A 15,684-nucleotide genomic window follows, 5' to 3' on the forward strand; every position below is an offset into this window, starting at 1 on the left:
CCTTGCTACCCACAAGTGCTGTAGGTATTTCCAGGAGAAGAGGGAAAACATCGCTGTCCTGTGGTGTGGTAGAAATGCCACCACAACTGTGATTGTGTGAGCAAAGCCAGCCAGTGCTTTTTGGGGCAGCAGCAGCAGCGGAGAGTGTGGCAGAGCGGTTTTGATACTCTTTTTAGAGTCCTGCAAACATTGTTCCCGAAAGAACCCACAGCTTTGCAAATGTGCCCGAGGAAAATGCAAAGAGAACTGGGGTGTGAAAATCAAAGACTGTTTATCTGTAGAAGAAAAGGAACAAGAATGAACTACACCACATATTTACACTGTAAGAATATTGGTAACAACAACAACAACAACAACAAACTATAGAACCTATTTACCTGAGAACAGCTCTAACAAAACTCTATGAAACGTATTTACAGACAACTTAAACAAACTCTAAAACCTCTATCCTGAACACAACAACTGTAAAACGCATGTACAGCAGGGTGGCATCTGTGTCTGTGATGTCCCTAAGTCCTGCAAGAAAAACAAGTAGCACGGTCAGTGCAGTCAGGCACGGAAGGGTGTTCCATGTGCTGCCGGGCTGGGACACTGGCCCAGTGGGACTCTGCTGCCAGAAGGGAGCCTGGCTGGGGGCTGTGGCCCAGGCACTGGAACAGGGCTTGTGTGGCCCACAGCAAGCCCAGGCCAGGCCAGGGATGGCCAGCAGAATCCAGTGCATGGGCTAGCGTGTCCCTGAGCAGGAAGTGCCCAGCCCGGCCCCAGGCTGGCAGCAGGGGCCCCACTCTGCCTGTGGGGAGCACCTGCCTGTTCTGCTGCTGGCATCGGTCTTCATCCCAAGACCATGTCTTCCTCCTTGTCTTTTAGATCAATATCCATCTCTTCAATAGAATCTTTCGTTTCCACCTCCATCTCTTCCTCTGTCTCGTACATATCCACATCCATCTCTTCCTCTCCACTATCCTCTCCGTCCACTTCCATGGCTTCTTCTCTATCAGTCTGTGTATCGACGTCCGTCTCCTCCTCTCCGTCTGTGCCAGCCTGCAGAGGTAGCAAAATTTCCCAGCCTGTCCCACAGAGCTCCAGCCCAGCCAGGCAGCTGCGAGGTGTCCGCCTCCGTGGAATAGCACCATACCTCTTTTGGAACAAATGCAGACATCCTGCAGGGATGGAGAGCAAAATCCAAGCGATGGGGAGCTTTGGGGACTGCTGGGGGAATCAGGGAGCAGGTGGCAACAAGGTGACAGGGGTAGGCTTGGAGCAGGGTGAATGAAGAGCGTGCTGGCACAAGGAGCCAAGGGTTGTGTTGTGGCCGTTGCTGGATGCTGGAAGTTCTAGCTGGAGCGTGCACTGTGACATCACCGCCAGGAGTTGAGGCCCAGGCTGAAGTGGACAACGGAGACCGTAGAATGAATGATGGAATCCCTGGGTGCTTGGGCTTGGAAGGGACCCTAAAGACCATCTTGTTCCAAGCGGAGCAATCTTCGCCCAGAATAGGTTGCTCAGAGCCCCGCTCCCAGCTGGCCTTGGATGTTGCCAAGGATGGAGCATCCCCAGCCTCTGTGCACAGCCTGGGCCAGTGGCCCAGCAGCCGGAGTGGAAAAGAGCAGCTTCATTAGATCCAACTTCAAGCTCACTCCTGGAATTGAAAGGCTTCTCCTCTCTGTGCCCATCTTTCCTAGAGCTGCAGGGAGGCCTCGCCAGCCCCCTTCTCTTTCCAGGCTGAGCATCCCCAGCCCCACACGGACAGCAGTCCGATGCGTGGCAGTCAAGGCTAAAGGGTAGCAAATGGCTACATCAGGAAGTGAGAGATGGAAGCTTTTGGAGATGGAAGCTTTACCTCTAAATGTAGAAAAGAAAGAGAAGTGGAGGGGGAAATGGTGGGACTCTGGCTCTGTTCTAACTGGCGAGGATTTTCTTCTCTTCTTTTCTGTCGTGCTAACCCAAGTTTTGTTGTTTGAAAGGAGGTTTAGCAAAATATCCATCGTCTTCTCCACTGCTGAAACACTGAACAACATCTGGGCAGGCTGAGGATGCAGAGCAAAACCTGCAAATATCTACTGCTGATCGTGATCCTGGGGAATGCAGCTAAAGCCAGCCAAAAGCAATTTCTGGAAAGTCAAGCCTGCTTTACGTTTTCTGGAGTTTGGTTGTGCCAACTTCACCAGTCATTTCTAAAAAAGGAAAAGAAACTCCAAGCAAAAGAGAGAAAAACACAAAGAAACCAACCCAAAGAAACCAATCAAACAAACAGATAAAACACCCCCAATCAAACCAAAGGCAATGAGAAGTTAGGACTAGTTGTAAAGATATCACAGCAGGCGAATGGCTGCTTCCTACTTGGATCACCATCCAAAGCCACCTAGAACAACTTCTCCAAAACATATCCAACAGCAGAAATGGAAAAAGTGATCCATGGCAGCTCTGCATTGTGGTGAAGGATGAGCATGCAGTGGTCCAGATGCAGCACTGCCCACCCTCCAGGCTGCTGTTTGCTCTGCTGAAAGACTCTTGCAGGACTGTGGCCCCTCTCCATGCAATGGAAATCATTGCCACAGCTCTCAGTTGAGGCACTGGCATTTCCAGAGCCAGATTCAGGCACAATCCTACTGCCTGCTGAGCATCTGGGAAAGGCGCTGAGCATCTTCAGGCCTAGAAGCACAAAAGAGCTCAGGCTCTCCCCGAACTGGGTTTTCAGGGCAGCTTTCCATATCTCTGCAAGATTTCTTCATCCCTCAACACGTCTGACTTTATGATGTCCAACGATGCATTTGGGTTTCTTCCGTCCTCTTGTGTGCCCGTGAGTAACCTTCCACGTGGATGAAGGAGATTGTGTACAGGACAATTGATTGCGGCATTGCCATTTGGCTTCACTGTCACTCAGTTGAACACGGTCCTTATCTAAGAAGGACTTCCAAGAAATGGGTAGGAGTTTTGGCTGTGAGAGGAGCAGAAAGCACATTTTCTACAGCAAATTGCTAGCTGATGCACTTTCCTCCCTGCCAAAATAGTGATTGCCATTCATCTTCCTGGGAAGAATGTAAAGACCCATTCAGAGATGCCAGGTTCAGCTGGCCTGTGGCTTTGTGTGCCTCATTTCACATGTCCAATTTCAAGGGCCACTAGAAGAGGCTCATGTTTGCCTTGCTACCCACAAGTGCTGTAGGTATTTCCAGGAGAAGAGGGAAAACATCGCTGTCCTGTGGTGTGGTAGAAATGCCACCACAACTGTGATTGTGTGAGCAAAGCCAGCCAGTGCTTTTTGGGGCAGCAGCAGCAGCGGAGAGTGTGGCAGAGCGGTTTTGATACTCTTTTTAGAGTCCTGCAAACATTGTTCCCGAAAGAACCCACAGCTTTGCAAATGTGCCCGAGGAAAATGCAAAGAGAACTGGGGTGTGAAAATCAAAGACTGTTTATCTGTAGAAGAAAAGGAACAAGAATGAACTACACCACATATTTACACTGTAAGAATATTGGTAACAACAACAACAACAACAACAACAACAACAACAAACTATAGAACCTATTTACCTGAGAACAGCTCTAACAAAACTCTATGAAACGTATTTACAGACAACTTAAACAAACTCTAAAACCTCTATCCTGAACACAACAACTGTAAAACGCATGTACAGCAGGGTGGCATCTGTGTCTGTGATGTCCCTAAGTCCTGCAAGAAAAACAAGTAGCACGGTCAGTGCAGTCAGGCACGGAAGGGTGTTCCATGTGCTGCCGGGCTGGGACACTGGCCCAGTGGGACTCTGCTGCCAGAAGGGAGCCTGGCTGGGGGCTGTGGCCCAGGCACTGGAACAGGGCTTGTGTGGCCCACAGCAAGCCCAGGCCAGGCCAGGGATGGCCAGCAGAATCCAGTGCATGGGCTAGCGTGTCCCTGAGCAGGAAGTGCCCAGCCCGGCCCCAGGCTGGCAGCAGGGGCCCCACTCTGCCTGTGGGGAGCACCTGCCTGTTCTGCTGCTGGCATCGGTCTTCATCCCAAGACCATGTCTTCCTCCTTGTCTTTTAGATCAATATCCATCTCTTCAATAGAATCTTTCGTTTCCACCTCCATCTCTTCCTCTGTCTCGTACATATCCACATCCATCTCTTCCTCTCCACTATCCTCTCCGTCCACTTCCATGGCTTCTTCTCTATCAGTCTGTGTATCGACGTCCGTCTCCTCCTCTCCGTCTGTGCCAGCCTGCAGAGGTAGCAAAATTTCCCAGCCTGTCCCACAGAGCTCCAGCCCAGCCAGGCAGCTGCGAGGTGTCCGCCTCCGTGGAATAGCACCATACCTCTTTTGGAACAAATGCAGACATCCTGCAGGGATGGAGAGCAAAATCCAAGCGATGGGGAGCTTTGGGGACTGCTGGGGGAATCAGGGAGCAGGTGGCAACAAGGTGACAGGGGTAGGCTTGGAGCAGGGTGAATGAAGAGCGTGCTGGCACAAGGAGCCAAGGGTTGTGTTGTGGCCGTTGCTGGATGGTGGAAGTTCTAGCTGGAGCGTGCACTGTGACATCACCGCCAGGAGTTGAGGCCCAGGCTGAAGTGGACAACGGAGACCGTAGAATGAATGATGGAATCCCTGGGTGCTTGGGCTTGGAAGGGACCCTAAAGACCATCTTGTTCCAAGCGGAGCAATCTTCGCCCAGAATAGGTTGCTCAGAGCCCCGCTCCCAGCTGGCCTTGGATGTTGCCAAGGATGGAGCATCCCCAGCCTCTGTGCACAGCCTGGGCCAGTGGCCCAGCAGCCGGAGTGGAAAAGAGCAGCTTCATTAGATCCAACTTCAAGCTCACTCCTGGAATTGAAAGGCTTCTCCTCTCTGTGCCCATCTTTCCTAGAGCTGCAGGGAGGCCTCGCCAGCCCCCTTCTCTTTCCAGGCTGAGCATCCCCAGCCCCACACGGACAGCAGTCCGATGCGTGGCAGTCAAGGCTAAAGGGTAGCAAATGGCTACATCAGGAAGTGAGAGATGGAAGCTTTTGGAGATGGAAGCTTTACCTCTAAATGTAGAAAAGAAAGAGAAGTGGAGGGGGAAATGGTGGGACTCTGGCTCTGTTCTAACTGGCGAGGATTTTCTTCTCTTCTTTTCTGTCGTGCTAACCCAAGTTTTGTTGTTTGAAAGGAGGTTTAGCAAAATATCCATCGTCTTCTCCACTGCTGAAACACTGAACAACATCTGGGCAGGCTGAGGATGCAGAGCAAAACCTGCAAATATCTACTGCTGATCGTGATCCTGGGGAATGCAGCTAAAGCCAGCCAAAAGCAATTTCTGGAAAGTCAAGCCTGCTTTACGTTTTCTGGAGTTTGGTTGTGCCAACTTCACCAGTCATTTCTAAAAAAGGAAAAGAAACTCCAAGCAAAAGAGAGAAAAACACAAAGAAACCAACCCAAAGAAACCAATCAAACAAACAGATAAAACACCCCCAATCAAACCAAAGGCAATGAGAAGTTAGGACTAGTTGTAAGGATATCACAGCAGGCGAATGGCTGCTTCCTACTTGGATCACCATCCAAAGCCACCTAGAACAACTTCTCCAAAACATATCCAACAGCAGAAATGGAAAAAGTGATCCATGGCAGCTCTGCATTGTGGTGAAGGATGAGCATGCAGTGGTCCAGATGGAGCACTGCCCACCCTCCAGGCTGCTGTTTGCTCTGCTGAAAGACTCTTGCAGGACTGTGGCCCCTCTCCATGCAATGGAAATCATTGCCACAGCTCTCAGTTGAGGCACTGGCATTTCCAGAGCCAGATTCAGGCACAATCCTACTGCCTGCTGAGCATCTGGGAAAGGCGCTGAGCATCTTCAGGCCTAGAAGCACAAAAGAGCTCAGGCTCTCCCCGAACTGGGTTTTCAGGGCAGCTTTCCATATCTCTGCAAGATTTCTTCATCCCTCAACACGTCTGACTTTATGATGTCCAACGATGCATTTGGGTTTCTTCCGTCCTCTTGTGTGCCCGTGAGTAACCTTCCACGTGGATGAAGGAGATTGTGTACAGGACAATTGATTGCGGCATTGCCATTTGGCTTCACTGTCACTCAGTTGAACACGGTCCTTATCTAAGAAGGACTTCCAAGAAATGGGTAGGAGTTTTGGCTGTGAGAGGAGCAGAAAGCACATTTTCTACAGCAAATTGCTAGCTGATGCACTTTCCTCCCTGCCAAAATAGTGATTGCCATTCATCTTCCTGGGAAGAATGTAAAGACCCATTCAGAGATGCCAGGTTCAGCTGGCCTGTGGCTTTGTGTGCCTCATTTCACATGTCCAATTTCAAGGGCCACTAGAAGAGGCTCATGTTTGCCTTGCTACCCACAAGTGCTGTAGGTATTTCCAGGAGAAGAGGGAAAACATCGCTGTCCTGTGGTGTGGTAGAAATGCCACCACAACTGTGATTGTGTGAGCAAAGCCAGCCAGTGCTTTTTGGGGCAGCAGCAGCAGCGGAGAGTGTGGCAGAGCGGTTTTGATACTCTTTTTAGAGTCCTGCAAACATTGTTCCCGAAAGAACCCACAGCTTTGCAAATGTGCCCGAGGAAAATGCAAAGAGAACTGGGGTGTGAAAATCAAAGACTGTTTATCTGTAGAAGAAAAGGAACAAGAATGAACTACACCACATATTTACACTGTAAGAATATTGGTAACAACAACAACAACAACAACAAACTATAGAACCTATTTACCTGAGAACAGCTCTAACAAAACTCTATGAAACGTATTTACAGACAACTTAAACAAACTCTAAAACCTCTATCCTGAACACAACAACTGTAAAACGCATGTACAGCAGGGTGGCATCTGTGTCTGTGATGTCCCTAAGTCCTGCAAGAAAAACAAGTAGCACGGTCAGTGCAGTCAGGCACGGAAGGGTGTTCCATGTGCTGCCGGGCTGGGACACTGGCCCAGTGGGACTCTGCTGCCAGAAGGGAGCCTGGCTGGGGGCTGTGGCCCAGGCACTGGAACAGGGCTTGTGTGGCCCACAGCAAGCCCAGGCCAGGCCAGGGATGGCCAGCAGAATCCAGTGCATGGGCTAGCGTGTCCCTGAGCAGGAAGTGCCCAGCCCGGCCCCAGGCTGGCAGCAGGGGCCCCACTCTGCCTGTGGGGAGCACCTGCCTGTTCTGCTGCTGGCATCGGTCTTCATCCCAAGACCATGTCTTCCTCCTTGTCTTTTAGATCAATATCCATCTCTTCAATAGAATCTTTCGTTTCCACCTCCATCTCTTCCTCTGTCTCGTACATATCCACATCCATCTCTTCCTCTCCACTATCCTCTCCGTCCACTTCCATGGCTTCTTCTCTATCAGTCTGTGTATCGACGTCCGTCTCCTCCTCTCCGTCTGTGCCAGCCTGCAGAGGTAGCAAAATTTCCCAGCCTGTCCCACAGAGCTCCAGCCCAGCCAGGCAGCTGCGAGGTGTCCGCCTCCGTGGAATAGCACCATACCTCTTTTGGAACAAATGCAGACATCCTGCAGGGATGGAGAGCAAAATCCAAGCGATGGGGAGCTTTGGGGACTGCTGGGGGAATCAGGGAGCAGGTGGCAACAAGGTGACAGGGGTAGGCTTGGAGCAGGGTGAATGAAGAGCGTGCTGGCACAAGGAGCCAAGGGTTGTGTTGTGGCCGTTGCTGGATGCTGGAAGTTCTAGCTGGAGCGTGCACTGTGACATCACCGCCAGGAGTTGAGGCCCAGGCTGAAGTGGACAACGGAGACCGTAGAATGAATGATGGAATCCCTGGGTGCTTGGGCTTGGAAGGGACCCTAAAGACCATCTTGTTCCAAGCGGAGCAATCTTCGCCCAGAATAGGTTGCTCAGAGCCCCGCTCCCAGCTGGCCTTGGATGTTGCCAAGGATGGAGCATCCCCAGCCTCTGTGCACAGCCTGGGCCAGTGGCCCAGCAGCCGGAGTGGAAAAGAGCAGCTTCATTAGATCCAACTTCAAGCTCACTCCTGGAATTGAAAGGCTTCTCCTCTCTGTGCCCATCTTTCCTAGAGCTGCAGGGAGGCCTCGCCAGCCCCCTTCTCTTTCCAGGCTGAGCATCCCCAGCCCCACACGGACAGCAGTCCGATGCGTGGCAGTCAAGGCTAAAGGGTAGCAAATGGCTACATCAGGAAGTGAGAGATGGAAGCTTTTGGAGATGGAAGCTTTACCTCTAAATGTAGAAAAGAAAGAGAAGTGGAGGGGGAAATGGTGGGACTCTGGCTCTGTTCTAACTGGCGAGGATTTTCTTCTCTTCTTTTCTGTCGTGCTAACCCAAGTTTTGTTGTTTGAAAGGAGGTTTAGCAAAATATCCATCGTCTTCTCCACTGCTGAAACACTGAACAACATCTGGGCAGGCTGAGGATGCAGAGCAAAACCTGCAAATATCTACTGCTGATCGTGATCCTGGGGAATGCAGCTAAAGCCAGCCAAAAGCAATTTCTGGAAAGTCAAGCCTGCTTTACGTTTTCTGGAGTTTGGTTGTGCCAACTTCACCAGTCATTTCTAAAAAAGGAAAAGAAACTCCAAGCAAAAGAGAGAAAAACACAAAGAAACCAACCCAAAGAAACCAATCAAACAAACAGATAAAACACCCCCAATCAAACCAAAGGCAATGAGAAGTTAGGACTAGTTGTAAGGATATCACAGCAGGCGAATGGCTGCTTCCTACTTGGATCACCATCCAAAGCCACCTAGAACAACTTCTCCAAAACATATCCAACAGCAGAAATGGAAAAAGTGATCCATGGCAGCTCTGCATTGTGGTGAAGGATGAGCATGCAGTGGTCCAGATGGAGCACTGCCCACCCTCCAGGCTGCTGTTTGCTCTGCTGAAAGACTCTTGCAGGACTGTGGCCCCTCTCCATGCAATGGAAATCATTGCCACAGCTCTCAGTTGAGGCACTGGCATTTCCAGAGCCAGATTCAGGCACAATCCTACTGCCTGCTGAGCATCTGGGAAAGGCGCTGAGCATCTTCAGGCCTAGAAGCACAAAAGAGCTCAGGCTCTCCCCGAACTGGGTTTTCAGGGCAGCTTTCCATATCTCTGCAAGATTTCTTCATCCCTCAACACGTCTGACTTTATGATGTCCAACGATGCATTTGGGTTTCTTCCGTCCTCTTGTGTGCCCGTGAGTAACCTTCCACGTGGATGAAGGAGATTGTGTACAGGACAATTGATTGCGGCATTGCCATTTGGCTTCACTGTCACTCAGTTGAACACGGTCCTTATCTAAGAAGGACTTCCAAGAAATGGGTAGGAGTTTTGGCTGTGAGAGGAGCAGAAAGCACATTTTCTACAGCAAATTGCTAGCTGATGCACTTTCCTCCCTGCCAAAATAGTGATTGCCATTCATCTTCCTGGGAAGAATGTAAAGACCCATTCAGAGATGCCAGGTTCAGCTGGCCTGTGGCTTTGTGTGCCTCATTTCACATGTCCAATTTCAAGGGCCACTAGAAGAGGCTCATGTTTGCCTTGCTACCCACAAGTGCTGTAGGTATTTCCAGGAGAAGAGGGAAAACATCGCTGTCCTGTGGTGTGGTAGAAATGCCACCACAACTGTGATTGTGTGAGCAAAGCCAGCCAGTGCTTTTTGGGGCAGCAGCAGCAGCGGAGAGTGTGGCAGAGCGGTTTTGATACTCTTTTTAGAGTCCTGCAAACATTGTTCCCGAAAGAACCCACAGCTTTGCAAATGTGCCCGAGGAAAATGCAAAGAGAACTGGGGTGTGAAAATCAAAGACTGTTTATCTGTAGAAGAAAAGGAACAAGAATGAACTACACCACATATTTACACTGTGAGAATATTGGTAACAACAACAACAACAACAACAACAACAACAAACTATAGAACCTATTTACCTGAGAACAGCTCTAACAAAACTCTATGAAACGTATTTACAGACAACTTAAACAAACTCTAAAACCTCTATCCTGAACACAACAACTGTAAAACGCATGTACAGCAGGGTGGCATCTGTGTCTGTGATGTCCCTAAGTCCTGGAAGAAAAACAAGTAGCACGGTCAGTGCAGTCAGGCACGGAAGGGTGTTCCATGTGCTGCCGGGCTGGGACACTGGCCCAGTGGGACTCTGCTGCCAGAAGGGAGCCTGGCTGGGGGCTGTGGCCCAGGCACTGGAACAGGGCTTGTGTGGCCCACAGCAAGCCCAGGCCAGGCCAGGGATGGCCAGCAGAATCCAGTGCATGGGCTAGCGTGTCCCTGAGCAGGAAGTGCCCAGCCCGGCCCCAGGCTGGCAGCAGGGGCCCCACTCTGCCTGTGGGGAGCACCTGCCTGTTCTGCTGCTGGCATCGGTCTTCATCCCAAGACCATGTCTTCCTCCTTGTCTTTTAGATCAATATCCATCTCTTCAATATAATCTTTCGTTTCCACCTCCATCTCTTCCTCTGTCTCGTACATATCCACATCCATCTCTTCCTCTCCACTATCCTCTCCGTCCACTTCCATGGCTTCTTCTCTATCAGTCTGTGTATCGACGTCCGTCTCCTCCTCTCCGTCTGTGCCAGCCTGCAGAGGTAGCAAAATTTCCCAGCCTGTCCCACAGAGCTCCAGCCCAGCCAGGCAGCTGCGAGGTGTCCGCCTCCGTGGAATAGCACCATACCTCTTTTGGAACAAATGCAGACATCCTGCAGGGATGGAGAGCAAAATCCAAGCGATGGGGAGCTTTGGGGACTGCTGGGGGAATCAGGGAGCAGGTGGCAACAAGGTGACAGGGGTAGGCTTGGAGCAGGGTGAATGAAGAGCGTGCTGGCACAAGGAGCCAAGGGTTGTGTTGTGGCCGTTGCTGGATGCTGGAAGTTCTAGCTGGAGCGTGCACTGTGACATCACCGCCAGGAGTTGAGGCCCAGGCTGAAGTGGACAACGGAGACCGTAGAATGAATGATGGAATCCCTGGGTGCTTGGGCTTGGAAGGGACCCTAAAGACCATCTTGTTCCAAGCGGAGCAATCTTCGCCCAGAATAGGTTGCTCAGAGCCCCGCTCCCAGCTGGCCTTGGATGTTGCCAAGGATGGAGCATCCCCAGCCTCTGTGCACAGCCTGGGCCAGTGGCCCAGCAGCCTGAGTGGAAAAGAGCAGCTTCATTAGATCCAACTTCAAGCTCACTCCTGGAATTGAAAGGCTTCTCCTCTCTGTGCCCATCTTTCCTAGAGCTGCAGGGAGGCCTCGCCAGCCCCCTTCTCTTTCCAGGCTGAGCATCCCCAGCCCCACACGGACAGCAGTCCGATGCGTGGCAGTCAAGGCTAAAGGGTAGCAAATGGCTACATCAGGAAGTGAGAGATGGAAGCTTTTGGAGATGGAAGCTTTACCTCTAAATGTAGAAAAGAAAGAGAAGTGGAGGGGGAAATGGTGGGACTCTGGCTCTGTTCTAACTGGCGAGGATTTTCTTCTCTTCTTTTCTGTCGTGCTAACCCAAGTTTTGTTGTTTGAAAGGAGGTTTAGCAAAATATCCATCGTCTTCTCCACTGCTGAAACACTGAACAACATCTGGGCAGGCTGAGGATGCAGAGCAAAACCTGCAAATATCTACTGCTGATCGTGATCCTGGGGAATGCAGCTAAAGCCAGCCAAAAGCAATTTCTGGAAAGTCAAGCCTGCTTTACGTTTTCTGGAGTTTGGTTGTGCCAACTTCACCAGTCATTTCTAAAAAAGGAAAAGAAACTCCAAGCAAAAGAGAGAAAAACACAAAGAAACCAACCCAAAGAAACCAATCAAACAAACAGATAAAACACCCCCAATCAAACCAAAGGCAATGAGAAGTTAGGACTAGTTGTAAGGATATCACAGCAGGCGAATGGCTGCTTCCTACTTGGATCACCATCCAAAGCCACCTAGAACAACTTCTCCAAAACATATCCAACAGCAGAAATGGAAAAAGTGATCCATGGCAGCTCTGCATTGTGGTGAAGGATGAGCATGCAGTGGTCCAGATGGAGCACTGCCCACCCTCCAGGCTGCTGTTTGCTCTGCTGAAAGACTCTTGCAGGACTGTGGCCCCTCTCCATGCAATGGAAATCATTGCCACAGCTCTCAGTTGAGGCACTGGCATTTCCAGAGCCAGATTCAGGCACAATCCTACTGCCTGCTGAGCATCTGGGAAAGGCGCTGAGCATCTTCAGGCCTAGAAGCACAAAAGAGCTCAGGCTCTCCCCGAACTGGGTTTTCAGGGCAGCTTTCCATATCTCTGCAAGATTTCTTCATCCCTCAACACGTCTGACTTTATGATGTCCAACGATGCATTTGGGTTTCTTCCGTCCTCTTGTGTGCCCGTGAGTAACCTTCCACGTGGATGAAGGAGATTGTGTACAGGACAATTGATTGCGGCATTGCCATTTGGCTTCACTGTCACTCAGTTGAACACGGTCCTTATCTAAGAAGGACTTCCAAGAAATGGGTAGGAGTTTTGGCTGTGAGAGGAGCAGAAAGCACATTTTCTACAGCAAATTGCTAGCTGATGCACTTTCCTCCCTGCCAAAATAGTGATTGCCATTCATCTTCCTGGGAAGAATGTAAAGACCCATTCAGAGATGCCAGGTTCAGCTGGCCTGTGGCTTTGTGTGCCTCATTTCACATGTCCAATTTCAAGGGCCACTAAAAGAGGCTCATGTTTGCCTTGCTACCCACAAGTGCTGTAGGTATTTCCAGGAGAAGAGGGAAAACATCGCTGTCCTGTGGTGTGGTAGAAATGCCACCACAACTGTGATTGTGTGAGCAAAGCCAGCCAGTGCTTTTTGGGGCAGCAGCAGCAGCGGAGAGTGTGGCAGAGCGGTTTTGATACTCTTTTTAGAGTCCTGCAAACATTGTTCCCGAAAGAACCCACAGCTTTGCAAATGTGCCCGAGGAAAATGCAAAGAGAACTGGGGTGTGAAAATCAAAGACTGTTTATCTGTAGAAGAAAAGGAACAAGAATGAACTACACCACATATTTACACTGTGAGAATATTGGTAACAACAACAACAACAACAACAACAACAACAAACTATAGAACCTATTTACCTGAGAACAGCTCTAACAAAACTCTATGAAACGTATTTACAGACAACTTAAACAAACTCTAAAACCTCTATCCTGAACACAACAACTGTAAAACGCATGTACAGCAGGGTGGCATCTGTGTCTGTGATGTCCCTAAGTCCTGGAAGAAAAACAAGTAGCACGGTCAGTGCAGTCAGGCACGGAAGGGTGTTCCATGTGCTGCCGGGCTGGGACACTGGCCCAGTGGGACTCTGCTGCCAGAAGGGAGCCTGGCTGGGGGCTGTGGCCCAGGCACTGGAACAGGGCTTGTGTGGCCCACAGCAAGCCCAGGCCAGGCCAGGGATGGCCAGCAGAATCCAGTGCATGGGCTAGCGTGTCCCTGAGCAGGAAGTGCCCAGCCCGGCCCCAGGCTGGCAGCAGGGGCCCCACTCTGCCTGTGGGGAGCACCTGCCTGTTCTGCTGCTGGCATCGGTCTTCATCCCAAGACCATGTCTTCCTCCTTGTCTTTTAGATCAATATCCATCTCTTCAATAGAATCTTTCGTTTCCACCTCCATCTCTTCCTCTGTCTCGTACATATCCACATCCATCTCTTCCTCTCCACTATCCTCTCCGTCCACTTCCATGGCTTCTTCTCTATCAGTCTGTGTATCGACGTCCGTCTCCTCCTCTCCGTCTGTGCCAGCCTGCAGAGGTAGCAAAATTTCCCAGCCTGTCCCACAGAGCTCCAGCCCAGCCAGGCAGCTGCGAGGTGTCCGCCTCCGTGGAATAGCACCATAGCTCTTTTGGAACAAATGCAGACATCCTGCAGGGATGGAGAGCAAAATCCAAGCGATGGGGAGCTTTGGGGACTGCTGGGGGAATCAGGGAGCAGGTGGCAACAAGGTGACAGGGGTAGGCTTGGAGCAGGGTGAATGAAGAGCGTGCTGGCACAAGGAGCCAAGGGTTGTGTTGTGGCCGTTGCTGGATGCTGGAAGTTCTAGCTGGAGCGTGCACTGTGACATCACCGCCAGGAGTTGAGGCCCAGGCTGAAGTGGACAACGGAGACCGTAGAATGAATGATGGAATCCCTGGGTGCTTGGGCTTGGAAGGGACCCTAAAGACCATCTTGTTCCAAGCGGAGCAATCTTCGCCCAGAATAGGTTGCTCAGAGCCCCGCTCCCAGCTGGCCTTGGATGTTGCCAAGGATGGAGCATCCCCGGCCTCTGTGCACAGCCTGGGCCAGTGGCCCAGCAGCCTGAGTGGAAAAGAGCAGCTTCATTAGATCCAACTTCAAGCTCACTCCTGGAATTGAAAGGCTTCTCCTCTCTGTGCCCATCTTTCCTAGAGCTGCAGGGAGGCCTCGCCAGCCCCCTTCTCTTTCCAGGCTGAGCATCCCCAGCCCCACACGGACAGCAGTCCGATGCGTGGCAGTCAAGGCTAAAGGGTAGCAAATGGCTACATCAGGAAGTGAGAGATGGAAGCTTTTGGAGATGGAAGCTTTACCTCTAAATGTAGAAAAGAAAGAGAAGTGGAGGGGGAAATGGTGGGACTCTGGCTCTGTTCTAACTGGCGAGGATTTTCTTCTCTTCTTTTCTGTCGTGCTAACCCAAGTTTTGTTGTTTGAAAGGAGGTTTAGCAAAATATCCATCGTCTTCTCCACTGCTGAAACACTGAACAACATCTGGGCAGGCTGAGGATGCAGAGCAAAACCTGCAAATATCTACTGCTGATCGTGATCCTGGGGAATGCAGCTAAAGCCAGCCAAAAGCAATTTCTGGAAAGTCAAGCCTGCTTTACGTTTTCTGGAGTTTGGTTGTGCCAACTTCACCAGTCATTTCTAAAAAAGGAAAAGAAACTCCAAGCAAAAGAGAGAAAAACACAAAGAAACCAACCCAAAGAAACCAATCAAACAAACAGATAAAACACCCCCAATCAAACCAAAGGCAATGAGAAGTTAGGACTAGTTGTAAGGATATCACAGCAGGCGAATGGCTGCTTCCTACTTGGATGACCATCCAAAGCCACCTAGAACAACTTCTCCAAAACATATCCAACAGCAGAAATGGAAAAAGTGATCCATGGCAGCTCTGCATTGTGGTGAAGGATGAGCATGCAGTGGTCCAGATGGAGCACTGCCCACCCTCCAGGCTGCTGTTTGCTCTGCTGAAAGACTCTTGCAGGACTGTGGCCCCTCTCCATGCAATGGAAATCATTGCCACAGCTCTCAGTTGAGGCACTGGCATTTCCAGAGCCAGATTCAGGCACAATCCTACTGCCTGCTGAGCATCTGGGAAAGGCGCTGAGCATCTTCAGGCCTAGAAGCACAAAAGAGCTCAGGCTCTCCCCGAACTGGGTTTTCAGGGCAGCTTTCCATATCTCTGCAAGATTTCTTCATCCCTCAACACGTCTGACTTTATGATGTCCAACGATGCATTTGGGTTTCTTCCGTCCTCTTGTGTGCCCGTGAGTAACCTTCCACGTGGATGAAGGAGATTGTGTACAGGACAATTGATTGCGGCATTGCCATTTGGCTTCACTGTCACTCAGTTGAACACGGTCCTTATCTAAGAAGGACTTCCAAGAAATGGGTAGGAGTTTTGGCTGTGAGAGGAGCAGAAAGCACATTTTCTACAGCAAATTGCTAGCTGATGCACTTTCCTCCCTGCCAAAATAGTGATTGCCATTCATCTTCCTGGGAAGAATGTAAAGACCCATTCAGAGATGCCAGGTTCAGCTGGCCTGTGGCTTT

The 15,684-nt window shown here is 50.5% G+C and overlaps 1 long non-coding RNA gene across 1 annotated transcript; it reads right to left on the minus strand.

Moving 5' to 3' along the window:
- Positions 1 to 247: 247 nt before the first annotated feature.
- LOC147645980 (uncharacterized) lies at positions 248 to 14,109 on the minus strand. The gene is made up of 11 exons (XR_015282036.1): positions 13,729 to 14,109; positions 13,406 to 13,639; positions 10,583 to 13,114; positions 10,255 to 10,488; positions 7,432 to 9,963; positions 7,104 to 7,337; positions 4,290 to 6,812; positions 3,962 to 4,195; positions 1,136 to 3,670; positions 808 to 1,041; positions 248 to 516 (listed from the first exon to the last, which is right to left on the minus strand). It is a non-coding gene; the product is annotated as an uncharacterized LOC147645980 (long non-coding RNA).
- Between the last annotated feature and the right edge of the window lie 1,575 nt (positions 14,110 to 15,684).

The sequence above is a fragment of the Cyanistes caeruleus genome, unplaced genomic scaffold (genome assembly GCF_971803275.1).
Source record: "Cyanistes caeruleus unplaced genomic scaffold, bCyaCae1.hap1.1 HAP1_SCAFFOLD_138, whole genome shotgun sequence".
Classification (NCBI taxonomy): Eukaryota; Metazoa; Chordata; class Aves; order Passeriformes; family Paridae; genus Cyanistes; species Cyanistes caeruleus.